The sequence below is a fragment of the Kryptolebias marmoratus genome, linkage group LG11 (assembly GCF_001649575.2).
Source record: "Kryptolebias marmoratus isolate JLee-2015 linkage group LG11, ASM164957v2, whole genome shotgun sequence".
NCBI lineage: Eukaryota > Metazoa > Chordata > Actinopteri > Cyprinodontiformes > Rivulidae > Kryptolebias > Kryptolebias marmoratus.
In genome coordinates this window covers 5,981,477-5,990,353 of record NC_051440.1, presented here as the reverse complement: position 1 = coordinate 5,990,353, position 8,877 = coordinate 5,981,477, and positions in this window count along the sequence as shown.

The following is an 8,877-nucleotide window of genomic DNA, read 5'->3' as shown; positions in this document are numbered from 1 at the left end:
GGGGGGTGTATCTATTTTTAGTGCCTGGGCTGGGTACGCTCTCAGCTGATCTGTCTTGGAAACGGCAGCAACACTTCTCTCTCTCGCTCTCTCCCGCTTTTTTTAAAGGTTGTCTTCGAAGCTTTAAAGCCTGGGGTGTGATAACATCTCAGAAAACATGCAAGTTGCGTCAAAAGTGGCACATTTCTGAAAGTACATTTGTGTTGAGTCTTTTCAGACATGATTTTTATCTCTACTGCGGGATGCAGGTGGTAAAAGCCACAGATGAAACTCTACATATCCCCTCGGTGCACGACAAGTTTGTACCGACAAAAGGCCTCTTTGGGCTCCTGTAGATCGGATCGTCCCTCGTGTCACAATGAAACTCTGAATCTGTACCACTAATCCTCTGAACTAAAAAGCAAGAGGCAGATCGTTCCATCCTGGAGTTAATCTTACGGTCACTTTATATAAATCAGCCCAGATTGGAGGTGAGCAGCGGATACGGCACAGTTTGTCCTTCGCATGGTGGCGTGTGTCTCCTACGTCTGTCCTCCTGAGGTCCGGGTTTGAGGAGTCAATTCAGGCGGACAATCTGCTCTCGAATACTCAGGCTGGTGCTGATCAAACAATCCCAGGAAAATATGCTTTTGTAAAAAATTCTTCCCTGTGTTTCTGCTTCAGAGCTGTGCAAATCAAATCCACCAACCACCAGGGGCGCAGATAGGATTTTTGAACTGGGGGGCAATCTGTCAGCAAATGATTTCAACAGAATAAGTGTTTTTTTGTTGTTTTTTTAATTTGGGATTGTTACATTTGTGTACCACTGAAATTCAACATTAGTCTTCACACAAACACTGGCCCCTCTATGCACACTTAATAAATTAGTCAAATTAACGGAACATTAATCATCTGTTTTGCCAGCGATGTTAATTCTGTACTTGTAAGGAGGTAAGGATGGATCAGAGTCACCATAAATCTGAGGTGGTTCATTGACTGTGGAGCTCAGCAGCTAACTGATGTCCAGCTGACAGAAAATGTCTGTATGAACACACAGTGTGAACACCTGAAACAGGTGCAGCCGCTGCTGTAGGTCACCTGATGTTGACTTGACCATCAGAGCAGGACCTTCATCAAAACATCTGCGCTTCTGATCACTTTAAATAACTGTTGCTTCCACACAACTTTCTGTGGCAACTCACGCAGACAGTGAAGGGACCTCACGGTGCATTCAAGTACAACCTGTAACATCAATAATCCACTCTGAAACAGCAGAGAAAACTGAAGGTTAAACCACCCGTTTAGGTTTACAGCCACAGTTTTCAGTCTCACAGCTGTGTTTTGTTCTCATTACTGATGAAATATTTAAAAAAAACATCAGTAAGGTCTGTTTCTCTTCCTGTTTCTGATGATGGTGTCTCCTAATCTGCTGCAGGACAGCAGGGATCATCTAACTGGAACTGGATTATAATCTGGATCTGATATGGACTGAAATGATTTGGACTTTTAGATTAGAAACATTAACAATATAAAGTTTTTCCTGTTTTCAAGGTGACGTTCCTTCAAACTAAACAAGAAAGGATCCTGGTTCCTCTGAGAACAGCCTGGTTCTAATGTTCTTGTTTTAGTCTTAATGCTGATGAGGGTCTCTGTCTCTCAGGTTGATCTCTTGGGCGCGCACACGCACACACGCACGCACGCACCCCCTGACGTCAGACGTAACCTTGGTTTTAAAGGCCGCAGATCCGTTCTGACGCCTCACTTCACCTGGACTTGGACCGGTGTGGACTGTTTCTGCTCTGAGAAAAAAACTCGCTGAAAAAAAAGAAAAGGACTCGAGATGATCATCCGTGACAGTATCTTCATCCGGGGAGTACCTATGGCCTACATTGCCCTCAGAGGTCAGACATCTTTCTGCTGCTTTCAGATTGGTTAGAGTGGAATTAATGATGAGTAACATCCTGCAGAAACCTGACAAATATGCTTTAAAACACATTAATTATCGGGGGGAAATGAGAAGCACTTAATTTAAAGGTGAAAAGTTTATATTGTGTCATTTCAGCTCGTTATAAAAAAAACGAATTGAGTCAAACCAGACGAATATTTATATTTATACTATTTAAAATGATAATTTGCGGTAAAAATGTCTGAATTCTCCCGGTAAAAGTGTAGAATGTAACAACGGTTGGTAGGTTTGAAAACATCACTTATTTTGTTTTGAGAGCTCCGGGTTTTAACAGTTTGGCGTCGAAATCAGTCAAAAATAAAATGGCGACCGGGTCGAATTTTATAAAATGCCAAAGAAATGTTTTGTGTTGCTATGATGGAGATGATGGAACTTTAGAACCCCGGCCGTCAGAACATTAGACGGCTTTACGTACAGGCGCTTTGGCCTGGTGACGTCACCACGCAGCGGAGCTGAGCTCCCGTAGCTAGCTAAATGCTAACTAACTCTTTTTTAATGCTATCTGTAAGTAAGCTTTATGTTGTGGTGCATTTAGCTACTTCTCTGTAATTATTTTACACGGTGTAGCTACCAGGAGATTATACGACCTGTTTCTGTTCACAAAACTCAAAGTGTTTTTTATTTATGATTAAAAAAAAGAGTAATTTTAAAAACCGCTGCTGTTTATTATTGTCAACATCCAAGTTTATTGCAATAAATCAAGCTAACGTTTCTATGGTTCTTTACACTTTAATTAGATTTTACTATTCATGCCTCCTACAGTTGCAATAAATATTAAATAAATATGTTATATATTTTTTGTATCACTTGAGGGCCTTCCATCGTCTGCGCATGGAACCGCCATTTTTATTCACTGTCAGAGTTAAAATTTATTTGTTGCTTATGATTTATAATGTTTCTTTTCTTTTATCTCTTTAGGGATAAAACTATTTTGTATGACTTATTACATGACTGCATAAAAAATGTTTAGTGAACTATTTTTGTGTTATTTATCTGTCCATGTGTATAAAGATTAGTTTTAATTATTTAAACGTGAACAGAGTTTAAATTGCCATCAAAAATCTTTTATGATTGTCATGTTGAATATCAGAGAGGTAAGCTGCTCCGGTCAGACAGTATCTGTGGTTTTGCTCGTGACAGTTTCAAATTGTAAATGATTGTTTCTGACCTCAGTAATGATTGTAGCTGATTGTTCTCAGCTGTCTGATGTGAGAAATGTTGTTAAAAGGATCTTATTTTCCATCAGGTGGCCGTCGACGCATAGTCTACCTTCCACCACCGCCTGTTCGGATTGAGACCCCATACCTGCGCCTCCATCCTGTTGCTGCTGCTGGGGCCCCTGTGGCTGCTGCTGGGGCCCCTGTGGCTGCTGCTGGGGCCCCTGTGGCTGCTGCTGGGGCCCCTGTGGCTGCTGCTGGGGACCCTGTGGCTGCTGCTGGGGCTCCTGTGGCTGCTGCTGGGGCCCCTGTAGCTGCTGCTGGGGCTCCTGTAGCTGCTGCTGGGGCTCTTGTAGCTGCTGCTGGGGCCCCTGTAGCTGCTGCTGGGGCTCCTTCGGGCCTCACCTCCACAAAGAGGAGCAGGGAGGGCGGCTGCTCCGAACAGGTTAGTCCAAAGAGGCAGAGGATGAATGATGAGGATAATGAACAGCATTCTCCTCCCTTAGATTCCTCTCCTTCAACTTCCGAGGGCAGCTCCTTCAGGTCCCGAAGATACTTCGAGAGGCCTTTCGCTTGGGAGGAGGAGGACGACGAGGACGACTAGAGTCCCACAACCCTGCGTGCTGCAGGATTGGACAACCTTCGCGTCTGGCGAGGTTTGAAGTGCCTTAGGTAGCGTCTTGCTCCAGGGCCAGTTTGTATATAGTTCATTTATTTAAAAACTGAAGGGCTTGCCTTTGCCTCTGGCGAGGCTCGGTAAGCCAAAGGCAGCTGGAGCGTCTGGCGAGGCTGTCGACTCACCTGGTAGCGTCTTGCACCAGGTCTTTACGGTTTATACAAAACTGAAGGTTTCATTGGGCTGAACTGAATAAACAGATCAGATTAGGGCAGGAAGAGAAAAGGTGGAGAGACGTGGTCTGGCAGAGAAGAAATAAAACGTGTGCTCAATTAGCGATCAGTATAACAACACAGGTGAGATGAGCTGGTGGAGAGTCTGCTGGAGGGACAGCAGCAGACTTCTGCACTTTGGCTGGAGGTGGATCTTGGGGGTGCTGACTCCAGGAAAACAAAGGTGGGCATCTTTTAATTAGAAATGTTTAAAAAATGTCACTGATTTACAAAATTTATTAATATTTATTTTCACTTTTTATTGCAGGTAATCAACAGGGGGAAACCCCTAAGATAAGTACCTTTTTATACAATATGTCAAGAAAAGTCCAAGTATTTACAAAGTTTAGGAATAATAATGTTTATTAATTTTTTGGTTTGTCTTCTTGTAGGTTTCTAACAGCTGGGGCAAAAAAGATACGTGCATTTTTAAAAGAAATTTTTAATTTTTAATGTCAATATTTTGTGAAATTATAAGAAATTTAATGTATTTACAAACTTTATGGATAATAATGTTCCTTTTTTATTTTTATTTGCAGGGGGGTCAATGTAAACACTTGGAAAAAAAAAAGGTAAAAACCTTTTTAGTAGAAATGTTTAGAAAATGTTACGTCTTCACAAATTTTATTAATATGTATTTTGTCTTTTTTATTGCAGGTTCCTCCCCCCTCCCAAGATAAGTACATTTTTATAGGAAATGTTAGTTTTTAATGTAATTATCTTGTAAAATTCAAACATTTTCTAACATTTATCATTTATCTGTTAATGATTTTTGTAGGTTGATAACAACTAGAAAATGATCTGGAAGAAAGATAAGTACCATTTTCCAAGAAATGTGTAGAAAAATCTTAAATATATTTGCATAATTTATCAATATTATTATTAACTTGTGTTGTTTTTTGTAGGTTGCAAACAGCTGGGAAAAAGGTGAAGAAAGATAAGTAGCATTTAAAAGAAATCTTTAGAAGATCTTATGTGTTTATGAATTTTATGAATCCTGATGCTGTGTTTTTGGTTTGTTTTTTAGGTTACTAACAGCTGGGACAAAACAAAGATGAGTACATTTTTTAAATTGCTATGTACTTATAAAATGTATTTATATTTATCTGTCATCTTGTTTGTTAGTTTTGTAGGTTTTGCTGACTGCTGTGGAAATACAAAGATAAGTGTCGGCAAAAGAAACGTGTCAAATTCTGTCCCTGCTCTTGTCCTCACAGGACTCCAGTCCAGAAAGGTCCACCTGTGTGTCCTCCGTGCCGTCCTCCTGAACTGTTGGATCTGCCTGGTCTCTCCAGGCGCCCCCTCCACCTTCCCAGTTTAAAACAAACTCTTTAAAACTGAAAATAAAAAATAAAATTTGGTGTATATTAAAACTTTTTAAATGTTTTTATTGTTACAGTAAATATAGAAGATTGTTTCTGTATTTTGTGTTGGGCCTTTAAAACCCACTTCACTCTAAATGCTGAACACACCTGGTGTGTTTGTGACGAACACATTGATCCAAAGTCCAGCCTCAGGTAGAAGAACGGGGAAGCGGTTGCCACGACAACCAGAACAACTCAACAAAATGCTGTCGAACCAAAGAAGGCTGCAGTCAGGTGACTCTGACAGGGAAACAAATCTAAAAGCAGAACAGTGGTGGTCAGGACTCTCTGCGTCTCTGGGACTTGGACACGCTGGAGACAGGAGACGTCTTCATCATACTGCGGTGTCATGAACATCCCAGTGTCCTCTCTGTCCTCTGGGTTACCTCCAGTCAGAGTCCAGATCTGAAACAATCTGCTTCTTTTTCCTTAAAGTCACTCAGGGTTTCATTAGTAATATTCAACAGCAGCACATTCAGGGATTTTCAGACAAAACAAACAATAAATGTGAGCTAAATGATGAATCTGTCCTCAAGAAGAGGAAACATTCAGGAGCCAATGAAGGCCTCCAGCAGTAAGAGAGAGTTGATTTAATACTTTTCATCAACAGAAGGCTATAAAACCTATGAGGAGGATAAACATGTAAGCCACCTGTTTCCTGAAATATCTTGTTTTTTATAAAACAAACTTTAGATTTGACTGAAAACAGGAAAGAGTACAGTGGAAAATATGGAAGTAATTTGCTTTCATCGATTGTTTCTGTTCATTTTGTTTAGACAACAGTTTGTTTGGGTGCTGATGAGTCTTAATTTAGTTTAGTTTTTTAATAAAATGTTAAACTAGTTATTATTGAAGACTTTGGGGGAAGTGCACTGCTGTGGTGTTTAGAGATTGTCTGGAGGGGTTACATGCATCATGTGTGCCATCCCATCATAAACAGACTCACATCATGGAGTGAATCAGTTGGACTCACTGATTCGATGACGAACTTCGTTCAGGACGACACGGAGCTCACTGTGGCAGAAATTTAGTCAGAAGACACTGACCTCTGACTCGTGTCTTTAAGGACTTGTCAGGTTGTTGGAGTTTTCAGTGGGTCTCTGTGGTCCCTCTTTCATCAACAGCTGCACCAATAAAATAATTTACATTCCTGAGGCTGGAAAATATGTTTAATTACTATTATGCCCACTTCTGCCTGATGTAGCTAATTTTCATCAGGCCTAAATATATATTTAAAATATGCACTTTATTCAAACTAACAATCTCTACTTTATCTATGACAGTAAAAACACAAAGAATTAATTTTTTTTCTTGGTGCAAACACTACCATGAAACCCGCTGGGGACAAAGGTGTGAACACAAGGTCAGGGTTCTTCAGGGTTCTGTTAGTTCGTCAGAGAGGCAGATTGTTTGAGTCTTTGTTGAAGGTGGTTCAGTCAGAGTCTCGGTGCTGCTGCGCCCTCTAGTGTCAGAGACTGGAACAGCTGCTTTCAGGTTGGACAAAGACCTGGTAAAACAGATCTATTATCAGTACCATGGGGTGATAATATTATTTAATTAGTGTTCTGATCATTTAAAAATGAGCAGAAAGTAAAAATACATGTCAGGACATCTTTTTGTCACTTATGTTGAAAAGCATGTTTGACCACCAGAGGGCGACCTCTCCTTTTTTCTGAAAATATTATCACACATCTTCAAGGATTTAGTTTTTTCTTTTTCTTTTTTTATCGTAAGCCGTGACAATAAAAACCCTTTATCTGTTGGTTAAAAGGTGACTCAGTGAAGAATCTGACTCAGTGTTAGCCTCCCACAGAACAAAAAGAAAAATCCTGTAATCTGTTGAGCCACTTTGATTTATATCTGAAGATGATGACCTTTGACCTTCACCTGGGCAGGACATGGCTTGTGTTCAGTCTGCTTTATTTGTAAAGCAAATCCAGGTTTGAGTTTGTAACAATGAACTTTGGAAGTGAGGAATCTCCCCAAACCTCACTGTTAAATCACACAAGATATTGACAGCTATGATACCCAAGTGTGTGTGTGTGTGTGTGTGTGTAAAATAAAGTATTGCCCCATTGCTCGTTGCTGAATGTCTACTGTCACTAAGAAATATCCAATACCAAACTGTTTGAAGTACTCCATACAGCATTTTGACTATATTTCAATTTGCTGACCGTTTCCTTTCTTTTTAAACCTTATTTCCACTCTTTTCTGATGAACTGCTGCACGTCTCAGATGAAATTCAGCGAGGCGGAACTGAAACTGAAAACTGCCCGTCCTGCTCAGAAGGAGATTCAAAGCTTCGGTTTGCGTGTCTCATCACCAGTAAAGTAGGTAGGTCTTTGGACATCTTCACAAGAGACACTTTGAAGGAGCGGTCACAACGAGAGGTTCTGTGGAGGACAAACAGGTGAACATTAACTCAGGTAAAGGGGATTTAGGCAGCACTAGACCTGCCGCAGCCAGGATCACCAAAGTGGCTTCAACCACCTCCGGAAAAGCGAGCAGATGATTTATTGGGAGTAATGAGTTGCAGGTGGGACCACTTGAACCAGAAAGAGGAACAACAGCAGCCTCTGCTCATCAACTCTACCTGGATAAAGAAGAGAAATGGGTAAAAAACAAAAACTAGAGGAAAAGAAGGAAAAGAGGGAAGGAGAATCCCTGGAATCCTGACAAAAGTAATGATTGGATGCGCTACAAGCAAATAACTTCTGGAGTCTATTCGATTCAAAATGGCCATCGCAGCCAATCAACCTTAGCGAACACTAAAACATTTATAACTCAGTCATTTTTTACTGATTTTGAGCTCAAATTCGTTGTGCCAGCAGTTAACTGAGCGCCAACTGGTCGTACAGGTTCTGTGATTCAAACTTTGGACTACAGCAAAAACATCTCACGAACCGCTGCATGGCTTTTAATGAAAGTTTTAGGAAAAAATAAAATAAAACTATTGGATGTACCTCTACAACTGATTACTTTGGGAGCCAGTCCAGCTCAAGATGGCCGCCACAGCCAACTGACCTTAGCAAACACAAAAAAGGCCTACAAGTCAGCCAGCTGATGCAGGCGTAGTGCTCAGATTGTAGCTCAATCAACTCTGCTTAAAACTTCAGCAGCAGCGGATTTTGAAATAGTGAAACCCAAGGAAGCATGCCTGGGAAATGAGACTCACCCCAGGTGAGCGTGTTTTTTTTTTCTGTGGAAGAATGTTTTTAATCTACCTACAAAGGAAGAAATGAATCACCAGACAGACTTATTTAGTCACGACTACTGTTAGTTTTTATCCAGTGTGGACTGACTTCACCATTTCGCTACATTTGGACTCTTATTTCACAACCTGAAAAAAAAAAAGAGAGTCCAAGTGTAACGTTCCCACAAACTTGGCAGGATCCTTTGTTCCCCTGCTGTCTTTGTTTGTCACTATTTGAATCTGGGCTCAGTTTGTTCAGTGACAGAACCGTCCTGTCAGTTGCCTCCGTCGGCCCCGAGCTACCGTCTCGTTATTTCATGTGAGGCCCTC